The sequence below is a fragment of the Oculina patagonica genome, chromosome 8, assembly GCF_052425735.1.
Source record: "Oculina patagonica isolate OP01 chromosome 8, crgOcupat, whole genome shotgun sequence".
In the NCBI taxonomy this organism is placed as follows: Eukaryota; Metazoa; Cnidaria; class Anthozoa; order Scleractinia; family Oculinidae; genus Oculina; species Oculina patagonica.
Genome location: NC_135765.1, coordinates 16,689,763 through 16,703,465, shown reverse-complemented (window position 1 = coordinate 16,703,465; position 13,703 = coordinate 16,689,763). Strand labels below are relative to the sequence as shown.

At 37.1% G+C, this 13,703-nt stretch overlaps 1 pseudogene across 1 annotated transcript; it reads right to left on the bottom strand.

The window, feature by feature from the left end:
- Window positions 1-5,378: 5,378 nt before the first annotated feature.
- On the bottom strand, window positions 5,379-11,595 carry LOC144664182 (carbohydrate sulfotransferase 11-like; annotated as a pseudogene). The gene is made up of 3 exons (XR_013572758.1): window positions 11,478-11,595; window positions 9,785-9,858; window positions 5,379-7,710 (listed from the first exon to the last, which is right to left on the bottom strand). The product of XR_013572758.1 is annotated as a carbohydrate sulfotransferase 11-like (transcript).
- Window positions 11,596-13,703: the final 2,108 nt, after the last annotated feature.

Below are 13,703 nucleotides of genomic sequence, written 5' to 3'. Positions count from 1 at the left end.
TAAAACTTATAGCCTTTATGAAATTCGTTTGTGTCTTAATAATTCCAACACGAGTTGTATTCAAAGCAGTAAGCATCTACTCAATATTCCTTACTACTGATATTTCTTTTCCGCCGTAAATTTGTTAATCCTGTAGCTAATTCACTGAAGTAGGAAAAACACAACACTTTATTGGCCGGAAAGAACAGAATTCCAGTTACACTTCAAGAACAAAATTTTATTTTAAGTGCATTTGCAAATTTGTAATAATGTAGTCATGTCAGACACAACATACTGATACAGGGGACATTTAAGTACTTATAGCTGAGAGGCTTAGCGAAATATATTTTTCTCCATGTGCTATTTTTCACTGAAAACTTTGCTAAATTTTCCTTATTCCAATTTTTATCATAATTGTTTGAGTGAAAGAGTTTATTTGTGAATGTTTTGTATTTCTAAATAGCCTTTCCTAGAAATGAGTTGATAGGTTTATATATTTTTATAGCTTACATAGGAGAAAATAGCACAGATTCTAATATGTTATGTGTAAGAACATGAACATTTTTTATGTTATAACAACCCAACAGATAGTTAAAAATATTGGATAATGCATTGGAAGGTTGCCCTGTGGTGAACAACCAGCTCTCAAATTTTGTTGGCCTAGTGCATGTGTGTCTTAGTGAACTTGTGACTGTATAATTTACGTGCAGTAGATGATCATGCCTTACCTGGGCCTTAACCCATTACACAAACAGGCATGGAAAATCAATTACTTGACAGGAAAATCTACTTGCCCTAGACAACCAGAGGGGCCTTTTTGAGCTCTTTGGCTCAACTTATTCTTAACTAGTGGTATAAACCACAGGTTAGAAAGTGTGGGCGTTGATGCACATATGAGAAAGTACTGGTACGAGAGTGTGGGGTAATTTTAGATGGAAAATATATTAGATGCATTCATGTTGAAGTTTTTAAGAAGTTTGCTATAGGTTGTCATTACTGTGGGAGTTGAGATATACTTGTGTTTCTGGTGAATAAGGAATAAGTCTCATAACTGTTTACGAGATTACACGACAAGATTTATTAAAAGTTACCAAGTTGTTGAGATAAACATCACAAAGATAACCTAAAAATCATAAATCACTGGACAAAAGACAGTTATTACGAGTAACATGTCATGCAAGGAATGCATGATTTTATCGTTTTCAATTTCTGCAAACCAATCAGAATTGTTTTTTGATTGACAGGTTTTGCGAAGTGTAGTTGAGCATGTGGTGTGAATTGAGATGTGATTTTCGGCTGTCATTAAAATTGGCTATGTTGTCCTGTTGTAAGGAATTTCCCGAGACTAACCGTTGTTATAATCATTCGCTTTCCCATGGTTTGTCTGTGATACAATCACAGCAAATCTCTTAATTCTTCTCAAACGTAATGTTGGCAATCTTCCATGTGACAGAAGCCTCGATCTTATGTGACAAACTGATGAGATTGGCACATTTTTCGCATTGTTATTCCGCTGTTGTGACAAAATGCTGTGATTGACACATTATTCGCACTCTGATTGTTCTTGGTGGAGGAACAAAATTTTTAACTTCCGCTTTGTGCTGGCGCGCATGCATTACATGCAATCTAAGGCTGGTCCCTGTCAAGATTAGGGTTGCAGGCCTCTATTGGACCCACAATAATAAATACCTTAGCACTATCACAATGTTTTCAGTGGGTTGAATAAAGGTATGCTGACATAGTCACTGTGAAAGGTTTTCTTTTGTTTTTGAGCATATCCCCCAACACAGTTCCAGAGTGTTTTGAAGAACTTTAAAATTATAAAATATTAATGCAAATGACAATCAACAAAATTTTAGCTGTATTTTTGCCTTTTTTAGGGTTAACACAAGTACAGGTGTACTCATTGTGAAAAGATTTTTTTTTTGTTTCTGAGCATATCCCCCAACACAGTTTCTGGCCCAGGCAAAAAAATGGAAAAATATCTCCCTATATAGAGTGTTTTGAATAACTTGGAGATTATAAATATTAATGCAAATGATAATCATCAAGATTTTATCTGTTTTTGTTTTGTTTTGTTTTTTCAGGGTGAACACAAGCACCAGGATTTTCTCTGAGAGTTGCAGACACATAGAAAGATGAATGAACAATCAGATTCATTTATTATCTCTTCATTGCATGTACAACTTTTACTTATGTACTTGTACTTACACTGTATATGAACAGGTGTAATTTTAAATTTAATGAAAAAAGCCAGTTGTGGTACAATCATGTACTGGAGGGTGGTACATTTTTCTTATAGCATCTCGGGTATGGGAAACCCATACATTTAATTCCCAGTGCCTACAGTCTGGGAAGAACAGTTATTATGATAATGTCAGATACACAGTTCAATTCAACAATTATTAATTAATTGTTGCAATACCATAATTAACTGAAATATTTGTTGCTCGTAGGCAAATTTTGACTTCACCAAAACCAAACTATGTCTGTCACTATTTTGCTTGCAGCTAGCTTTTACTCTGGTGTGCTAGCAGAAAGCTGTTATTTTTGGTATTGGACAAAAATAATACTGTCACAGTTCCAGCAAATATGGGCCCCCATTTGGGGGGGGGGGGGAGCTGCATGTAAAACTTTCCAGTTGTATGCTACATGTATGTACAGCTGTACCATAACAGCCATGGTGGGGATATGGATACTTTCTAGAACAACACTTTTTTTGTTGTATCTAATCTGTGAGAGTTACACCTCGGACGTACAAGGGGGGGAGGGGGCATGAATGCCCCCCTCACCCTCCATACGTATTTTTTTTCAAAATTTTGACAAGAGGATTTATTCTACAATGCTAAAACTTTCAGTAGCTGTTCATTCATGTCTTGCTGGAATTTTCAAGTGTCAATCATATGTTCATATGATATTTGATGTTGCCATGACAAAGCCATAATTACAAGGAGGTCTGGCGAAAAATTGTTTTAACATTTTTCTTTATTTTTTCCATTTTTTTTTTACAGAATTATACGATTTGATCATTTTTGCATTCCATGAGCATTCTGGCTTGATTTTGCATCAATAGATGTCAGACCGTCATGTGACGACAAAAAGATATGCCATCCTGTAGAGTACACTATGGGTTTTCTACTCAGTACACAAATATTTTGCTGCACCTTAGGATGAAAACCATAGGATGAAAACTCTGGGGAGGGGCTCCCCCCTCCCCCCCCCCACTTGTACGATGGTGGAGGTATTAGTTTGCTTGCACATCCGGGGATTAATAGTCTTTCTTTGGGGTTATACACAGACTGCTAATTGATAATCCATTTTTGATTGAATAATAATTTTTGTATGGTGCTGTTGGTCTTAGTGAAATAATATATAAATATAAAATAATATGAATAAAAAAAGAAATAGAAATAAAAGTATAAAAGGTAAAGAACCGGGAGCTCCGCTTTTAGGCTTGCCTAAATCTATATATTATCCTAAATGATAAAATATACTTATTATATAAACATCAGTGAAATACCAGGGAATCTTTCGCGCGAAAAAATCATATCTTCACACGTGAAAATAACATGTTATTTTCACATGTGAAGATATCGATTTCGAAACATTTTCTGACAAGTTTGCCCTGTTTCAATGCTGAAAGAGCCAAAGTAAATCGATATTAAGTCGAAACATCTTCGGATCTTCCTCGGCAATCTTCGGATATCTTCGGGCATTTTCGGAAAAGTTCGGAAAATGTTCGGAAACATTCGTACGACCTTCGGACAACAATTGGCAAATCTTCGGAAATCTTCGGAAAATGGTCGGCAATCTTCGGAAAAACGTCACAAAACATCTAATTAGTAGGTTTATATAATAAACAGAATATTACATGGTTGCTTGGAGATATGAAATTTATCTTCGAGTGTTCAAATGGATATATTTCTGGAATGTTTTGTTGCTACCAACCTAAGAATGAAACAAAAGGGTGATTACCATTCTCGGTAAAACTTTCAGTTATCCTTCAGAAGATGAATGAATGGGAGAGACTCTCATTTGAGAGGGGAGTGGATGCTCGTCGTCTCGCTTAGCCGGTTACGTAAATTATGGATTTTAGTCTCACTTGGGGTGTTCAGGACAAAACGCTAATTTTTTTTGGCCGTCAAGTTCTCGTTTAGGTTCGCACGCGTGTAGAAAAAGAAAGCGTCCTCATCCTGTGTTGGTTGTCGAGAATGATCAGGCATGAAAAATGGTGTTATAAACTTGTGGAGACCACCCCCACCCCTACTTGTTATGATATGAACTTCTAGGGAACCCCTCTACGGAGTCCCTGACTTTTGTGGGCCGTCCCACAGATTTGCGACCATATGACTTGACATTGAACATGTCGAACAACTTTGAGGACCAAGAGCCTTGCGGTCTGCAGTTTGTAGCAACACAATAAACATCTAAAATATTTCTTTGCTTCAAGGAAAAAGTCTTTAGTGTAAGACTATCGACTCGTTAAAGACATTATATGCTTCCACTTAATTGCTAACTTAAAGTTAGAAATTAAGTGGAAGCATTGAAGTTGGCGAAAATGAATGACGCATTGTATATCAATTTGTTCCTGGCTTACCTAAGATCGGAGTAGTGTTCTATTTCGCACTGCAACGATTGTCATATCTTAAACGGTACAATCAGGGAAATTTTGCCCCTTTCTTAAAGTACTTTGTTACCCATCATACCTTTATGTAAAGCGTCTCCACCCATGACTCATTGTGTGATCAGTCGTTCAACCATGTGTTGCTTTCAAAGTTTGTACGAATGTGTCTTATGCTGATTAGAAAAAAACATATTAAAATCTAAACTTTTACTGAATAGTTTTAAAGTTATTAGCTTCAAAAGGTCAAAAATAGGGTGTCCTTGACAACTTTTGACGTTGCCATGGCGATCAATTTTGACGTCAAAACGACGCGAATTTGTTCATTGGTAAACCCTTTAAACGTTACAAGTACAAGTGCAACAGCAAGTCCTAGCCAATCTAAAGTCACCGATGGGTTTAAAACCACAAAATCGGAAAGGTTGACTTTTCACGACGAATGAAGGAAAAGTGAATTACTTTGACCAGATTTTAAGAGTGCTCTTTCAACGGGAAGCAACTTTTTTTAAAACAATACTCTTTGGTACTGCACAAATAAACCGTGGGAAAGCTTAAGGTGGCCCGCGGGTATTTATGAGGCTGACAGTTCCTTTTTTAATCGCGTTTTAAAACGGGAAAACGTGAAGCAATTGCTTAGATTTTTGAGAATCTGAAAAAATAATGCTTAAATTATATAAAATGATAAATTTTATGGCGATCAAACGCGATTTGTTAAAGTTATGAGCGATTTTTGGAAGCCTTCGTTTTTAATAAAATGCGATTATTTTGAAAATGCCACGGTGAATTTCGGTCGGAAAGTCAGGTGCATTTACTTTCCAAGATTTGGTCGCTTTGTAAACCCCGCATTTCGAATGAAATTATACTGTTGTTTTCGAAGAGAGGCATTGCTTTCAAATTCCGCACGATCTTCTGCCACTTGGAAATAACACAGTCTGAAATAGTTACTATTAAAATGACAAATACCGTTCCTGCACATGTATTCCCTGACGGTAGAAGATCGTGCGGAACTTGGAAGTAACACCTCTCTTCAAACAACAACAGAATAATTTCATTCGAAATGCGAGGTTTACAAAGCGATTAGAACTTGGAAAGTAAATGTACCTGACTTTCCGACCGAAATTCTTCAAACCGTATGATAGGAACACGCTGAAACTCGGCACAAATCTTTGCAATATCCTGTTCTAGCTGCAGCTTTAAAAAAAAATGAAAAACAAATCGACAAATTTTCCGCAATTCTAAATAACGTCATTTGTTTGATATTTTCAAAAATTCGACTGAAAACCATCCATCTTTATTAACTGCTAACATTTGATGCATACACACGATCTTTTTAACTTTTACACACAAGATTAAGGTGACATCAGACTCAAAACTGGCTGGTACTGGGTTAGTATAAGTATCACATTTATGCGACGGTCAAGTCAGACGCATAACACAACAGTTTTTAAAGGCAAAATAAAGATGTCGCTCGTTCAGGAAATCTACGGAGTGGATTTTCCTGTAAGTTGTTGTGAGTAAATTTCAACTGTTTGGCAGCGTTTTGGGGTAATTACAGAAAAATTCACCGTGGCATTTTAAAAATAATCGCATTTTATTAAAAACGAAGGCTTCCAAAAATCACTCATAACTTTAACAAATCGCGTTTGATCGCCATAAAATTTATCATTTTATATAATTTAAGCATTATTTTTTCTGATTCTCAAAAATCTAAGCAATCGCTTCACGTTTTCCCGTTTTAAAACGCGCTTAAAAAAAGGAACTGTCAGCCTCATAAATACCCGCGGGCCACCTTAATTACGTACGTGAGCCAATTAGATCTAGAGTGGCAAAGTGGCTTTCTATTATTTATCCACACAGACACCTTACGAAATACATAGCAAGTTGCCAAGATTCGTCTGGCGTCTTGCGTAACTCTGCATAACAACAGTTTATCTAGCTGTAAAAATGCGTTCCGTTTACAATTTATTAAATAATAAAACACCGAATAATCATGATTAATCTGGCGGAATATCGTCTGATTTAAGCCAAATCGGCCTACGGTCTCGTCTCAGAAAAACGTTAAATTAATTACACGAACTAACTTTTTAACATATCCTTTTATAACACGGACAACTATTTCCTTTTGTTTTGTTATTAATTTTTTTTTCTTATTTGTTGGCTTCCTGCAAAGTAGCTTTTAGCTAAGTGGAGTGACACGTAAAATAAAGTTCTATTCTATCCCATTTCATTCCATTTTATTCTGACCAAGTCAGACGTGAAATTAAAGCACATTCTACCAAAATAAATACAGTAGAACCTCACTAGTACTTAGCCCCACACAAGAAAATTAGATAACCGTGTTATTTTCATACAGACTCTTTAAAGGTCCTGGAAAACTGTATCCAAACATGTCAAAGCTTGTCTTGTATATCCGTCCCAAGACATCTATCCACTCTAAAGGAATCTGCGAATAATACTTAAGTAATGAAGACGATGTATCAGAAGGGGTGTGCTTAAACGTTGCAAACGGTTCTGCATGCTTAGGGGATAACCTTGCTGCCTTTATAAAATCTGCTAAGTCTTGCTCCATAGTTTCAAAATGTCCTATAAAGTCATAGTCTATATCGCACATTCCGCATTGGTTCGCGTAATTATCCCAGTGTCGGTCCATTACCGGGCTTGACCACTCGCTTCCTTTTTTAACTACGTATTCCACAAACTCACGGAACGTGATGTCATTGAGCTGCTCAAGGGAACGCTGGGAAGCATTCGGCCTGAAGTTCCTCATAATTTCTCTTCCGTAAAGCTCTAGCAAAAGACGGTCTTCTGGTCTTGGATAGACAAACTTGTCTTTATAAACATGCAGATAGAAGGCGTTCAAAAGGTTCACGAACAAACGTAAACTTGAAATATGTTTTCAGCATGATATTTTGGTCATGTTTGGAGAATCTTCTTAGTGGCTGCTCCTTCCGGCCGGGGGTTACTAGTCCTCTCAACTGTCTACTGGCACATTTGGGATTGATACAGTAGAGTATTTTAGAACTCTGATTGACCAATATGTGAAATAGTGCATGCTCAGTTGGTGGACCGGTCTGTTTGCAAAATCTTTGTATCGAAGACCTTTTTAAGTCCTACAACGAAAGAAGCAATACAAATTTAAAAAAAGATGACTGATTGAAGAAAGTATTGGGAGCATAATGTCAACGATGATAAAAACGTTAAAGAAAAAAACGAGCACCTTCTCGCTTCACCATTAAGCTCAAGACACTTTAAATCCATTAACTCCTAAAGGTTTCTAAGAAAACGACAATTAAACGCCATAGAGACCTTTTTGTTGGCAGTCATCTCGAGAGATTGCACTCATAATTCTAACCTCTTATTTGAACATGAAAACCATTTTTCTTCTTCCACAGCCAAGCCCGCCGGATCACGGGGGTTGTGGAGGGTGGAGGGAGACTGGGAAGCTCTCCCTTGAGTGGGATATACGGGAAGGCTCCGCTCAAAAGGGGCACCTTTTTCAGGCTCTAGGTATATAAAAGGGTAGGGGTTTCACGAGTTGCAGCATTGAAAATGGTAGGGAAAATTGTATTTGTTTAGATATTTAAAATGGTCTTTAAAGTATCTCGAACAGACCCTATGTATTTTAAGGAGGTTATTCGGGTAAAAGGGTTTGCAAAAATAGATAAAGTACAGTAAAAACCCGCGAGTAAGAACCTAGGTTTTTTCCAGGTTAGCCCAAACAGGTTCTTACATAAATAATATTTAACACAAATTTAGGCTATTAAGGTTCTTCATAGGTTCTTATTTTCTAAGGAAAAATTTAATTTGTAGTAAATAGAGCTTTCAGTGATATTCAGCCTTTTATTTGTATAAAATTTGCATACCACACAAGTGTTTATGTAATCATTCAAAACATGACATTGTACTCATGCACAGTAAAGCCTTGTCCAAACTTATTTTCTTAAAGTAAACATTTGTATGCAATTTTAGAAAAAAGTACCTGTTTTCAAATTTTAGGCTTAATACGTTCTTATAAATATGGGGTCTAAATTGCAAATTTCAGCCAAGCAGGTTCTTAACTGTTAGGTTCTTACTCGCGGGTTTATCGCTACTGCAGGTATGTAAAAGGGGTACCATCTTCTATAGCAGTAATATGAAAGGGTTACCCTTTTTTGTCAAAAATGGTATACAATAGGGTAAGGGTGTGACCCTAGGAGCGGGGTCTTCACGAATAAAATAATATTGAGTACCCCCAGGGTGGGGGGGGGGGGGTCGAGGCTAGTACATTTACAAGTCTTATGAGATGAAATCAAGAAAGGTAGAGAAAACATGGTCATTGAGGCGCATGTTGGCGCGTTAAGGAGTCAGGGGGTTAAAAGGGGACTCCGCAGAGAGGACAATGACTCATTTTTCAATCATCAAAAGTGAAAGATACACAAACCAAAACATCCGAAAGATTAAAAATTCAGTATTTTTTTCATTTATTTTTCCAGTACTTCTCGCATCATTTATCTTCCCGCGTTGCGTGAAATGAAAAGGATCTTAAAAACTGCGCTGTGGCTATTTTTGCTACATTCAAGGAAAATGAAGGAACTTATTTAACCCAAACTGTGCTATCTTCATTAAGAAACAATGAGGAATTTTGAAGTTAAATTCAGTTTGTAGTAGCTATTAGAACTAATACATTCTAGCGACAGGGAATTCAGTGAAGCGACTTCAAATTGTATTGAGCAAATGCAAATGATCATTGGAGACAGCAAATCGAATCTTAACGACAGCGAATTGAGTTTCGGGGACAAACTCAACTTGGATCGATGGCTAATAATATTTTGGGACGGCGAATTTAATTTCGCCACTACGAATTGAATTAAGACTGAATCCAAAAGGAAATCAAGTATAATATTAATTTTAAAGTGCACCTAGCCCCAATTTTTTTTTTTGCTTAAGTTGAATTTTCTCGGTAAATGTAGTTGTTCTGCGAAAAAAAAATCTATTTGGTTGAATTCCTGTTTTCTCTGTCCTATTGAAATTTCAAAAATCGCGCCGAAACAGAGCTTTAACTTCGCTAATTTGTCATGCTGAAGGAGTTCTTATGTATGAGGGGTTGAATTTATGTGCAAACAAGTTCAGCCTGCAATTTCCAACCCACAACCTTTCTTTCAGCGGGTTTTGTAGCGTATTATTTATTGAAATCACTCAACTTACCTTGAAATTTGAAAGATTGAACTTTGAGAATACGGCACTATGATAACTTTGTGTTGTAGTAAGATCCTTAGCTCCTGAGAAAAGGAAAATAATTATATAACGATAAATTACGTAATTCAAAAATAATTAATTCGGGTGTCTCATCAAGGTCAACTGACAATATATACTACTTATTAACCGAGAGCGAGGTCATTACAGGGGAATCTCAGACCGAGGCCTTGATGTATTGACCTCGCTATCGCTCGGTCAATACATCAAGGCCGAGGTCTGAGATTCCCCTGTAATGACCGAACGGACGAGGTTAATAAGTTATTTATTATATGGCCTTTTAGCGCTATTCTAAACTGAAATATCTAAAAAACACCGAGGTGAAACTCGCTTTCGCTCTCTGTGGCTCTCTTCGTCGCTCATACTAAAGAAGTATTGGTATGCTAATATTTTTCTTTCAGTTGTTTTGAAAAAATAGTTACATTTTGTCGGTATTTATTGTCGTTCTCGTAATTGCGCTAGTAGCTTTTACTCACAACTCAAAAAACCATATTAAAACCGCCGAGCCGTGAAAATTTTTCATAATGCCCGGTCATTACAAGAAAATAATGCCCGCTCAGCAGCCAATCAGAGCGCGCGTACTATTGTAGCCATATAATAAAGAGCTTGAATGTTCTAGAGCAACAGGCGTGACTTAAAACACAATAATGGCAGTAGTACTTAAATATTCAAATTACTGTACGTATAAATTAAAAACAGTTGACACGTACCTCGTTAACGCTGATAAAAATCAAATATCTTACATTGTTGGAATTTATATCAAGTAAAAAGCGCTTAGTTTCTAGAAACGTTTATAGCGTAGATTAGATTCTGCGCGATGCGACTAAGTATTATGCCAGTGGATTTATTTAGTAAAACGAAAGCCATCCAACATTGACATTGTTCTTATATATAAAGCTTATTCATATATAAGCTCATTCAAATTTACGAAACCCTAAGCCTGCTTCGTTTTTTCTTCATATTGCGATGTACTTGCCATTGTGTTCTTAGCATTTCGTTATGTCATTTGTTTGCACTGGTGACATCTATATTAGCTTATTCTGTCATTTAGCGTGTCACTGACGTTATTTTCACATCAACAATGCCGGTCAAGTGCATCGTATTTGACCTCGAAACCGCATCGAAAACGACACGGTTTCGAAGTGTTTACACGGAACCTATTTAACCATTTTCCGACTGTTTTCGAATGTGATTGTATTAAGCAAGCGCTGCTCTCTATGCGTGTTTCACCGTGTTTACCCTTCGTGAGCCAGCCAATTCGTGCCAAAATACGTTGCCGTTTTCAAATCGATGCGGTTTCGTCGTTTTTGACCGTTTACACGTCCAACGAAACCGTATCGTTTTGAAAACGTTCCACTTTTGACAGCGTTTTCAAAACGACCCGGTTTCAGTAGTGGTCTCGATCGGCGCCGTGTAAACGAAAGGCGTAACCGCATCGAAAGCGATGCGGTTACAAATGAAACCGTGTCCGTGTAAACAGTGCCTAAAAAATTGTTTGCGAACTGGACAACCACCTGATAACACCCTTTCTTGTTTAGCACCATTTGGTATGCTTGATAACAAAATACCACAACGAATTCGAAAGCAGAGGAACTTGACAAACACAGTCTATCATTTCATGGTTGAGAAATTTCTCGAGGCTTACCTTCTATGCTCTTTGTTTGCACTGCTCCAAACCTTGAGTTGTATACTGTATAGAGTAAAACGGTAAAACTGAAAATACAAAGCAATCTTACACGTCGTCTTCGCATCCAAGCAATCATGATTTGCTCAAGCTGAAATAGCAATTAACAACGCTTAAACAGTTCACTTCTTTATGTAACTCCGAGTTACTCGCTGCCCCGGGGGGGGGGGGAGGGGGGTACTCGAAAAAAGTTTTGTACGGGGAGGCTCCGCCCGGAGAGTCCAACCCTTTACCCTTTTATATACCATTTTGATAGAAAAGGCACCCCTTTTGTATACCTTTTATTTCAAAAAGGCACCCCTTTCATATACCTAGACGACATCACATTTACCTAAAACGGGAGGTTTTCTTGTCATTTTTATGTAGCGCTTAATAAATTAAGACGATACAGCCAAAAGTTGCGTCTGCTCAAAATATTTAATGTAAAGGCCTTATTAAAATATCATAAAATGTCAGATTTCCCTACCCTTCCATATACCTAAACTTGTGAAATCCCTACCCTTTTAAATACCTGGAGCCTGAAAAAGGGACCCCTTTCGGGCGGAGCCTCCCCGTATAGGCCATTATAGGGAGTATCCCCCCCCCCCGGGCTCGCTGCAGGCAGCTCGTTACGGACCATTTGCTTTTAGCTGTTTATCATATATAATCATCACTTGATATTGCTCTTAAATGCTTATGTGGGAGAACAATAGACTTTCTTGCTTGTTTACACACCAGAAAATACATACAAAAATATGTTATTCGACTCTTTTTTTATTCATTGATCAAGGTGGGAGCGAGTTTTGTCCGTTCAACAGTCCAATCTGGCGGGAAAACCATGATATGGAAAAAAACAACAACAACAACAGATAAGTTAAAAAAATGATAATAGATATATTAAACAAGTGCTAAAAACAAAGAAGAACAAAAATTCTTAAAGTTGTTTTTCGAAATAAAGAAATGCTACCTGGTGTGTGCGGGACAGACGTATTACATGCTGGTATGTACACAAATTAGAATTTTAAGAACAGTTTATTTTATCGCACGTAATTTTCTATTGTTTTTCCTCGTTGGTATTTAACGACACTCATTGGCCGCGGCGAGTTAACCGAGTTATTTTCAATTAATCAATTAAAATTAACCGGGTTAAAAAATGTCTAGTGCGGCCGCGTATTTGGAGAGTTAACCGACTCTTAACCAGGTTAGCAGTTCCCATGGAAATTAATCAAAGAACAAAAGATTTTTTAACTGGGTTAGGTTAATTCTAAACTACCTTTCTGGGTCGTTTTAACCAGGTTAGTGGTTCCTTATCAGATTCAACTATTGTTTTATTTGTCAAATGTGTCAATCATCTCCATGTAAGAGAATATATTATTTTCCATCACACGCAAACATGGCGTTCGGACACAATTTGTGGCTAATTCTATAATTTCCTTTCCTTTTAAGAACCTCTAGAACCACCAGAGAAATGCGGATTATTTGGCTCAGACAGGGCTCTCATGGTTCTGATGATCTCTTCCGTCTCTTCGCCGATTCCTTGAAAAAACGTGCACTTGAAGGCCTTGAAGGCGATTTCGATATGCCGATGAGCCTTATGAACGACTGCTGAAGATTAACATATTCGAAACAACTGGGCTTGAAATTTGCGTAGAACGCATTCGAAAAAAATAGAGCGGTGTAAGCCGAGAATGCATTGCAATAAATCTTAAAAGCAGGAGAAGAAATGAGCAAGTAATAAAATTATCATGAAAGCCGGTCGCTTTTGCTTGTTTTCAAATAGCATCACTTCAGTCTGGTCTGATCGTAATGCGGCCGCTAAAAATATTTGACCGAGGTAGTTTTGGTAACCATACTTTAACCTAGTTAAGTTTTGTGGAAATTTTTAACCGGGTTTCTAAAAAATTAACCCAGTTAACTCTCAAGTGCGGCCGCGGCCATTAGAATATAAAAAACGGGTTACACGAATTCACTCTAATAAATCCTGAATGGTTCAAGCAATAAACGACCACATCAGCTATGCTGTAAATTTATCGTGTCTAAATAAAAGATATTATTATTATTATTATAGCGAAGCACACAAGTGACGTCACGACTCAGACAAAACTCAAACAAACAAACGGAATTGGCGGGTGATTTTCCTAAAACAAAAACAGCCGGTGTTTCTTAAACACTTTCATATAACGAAAACTTGGCCAAGATTTGATTTTT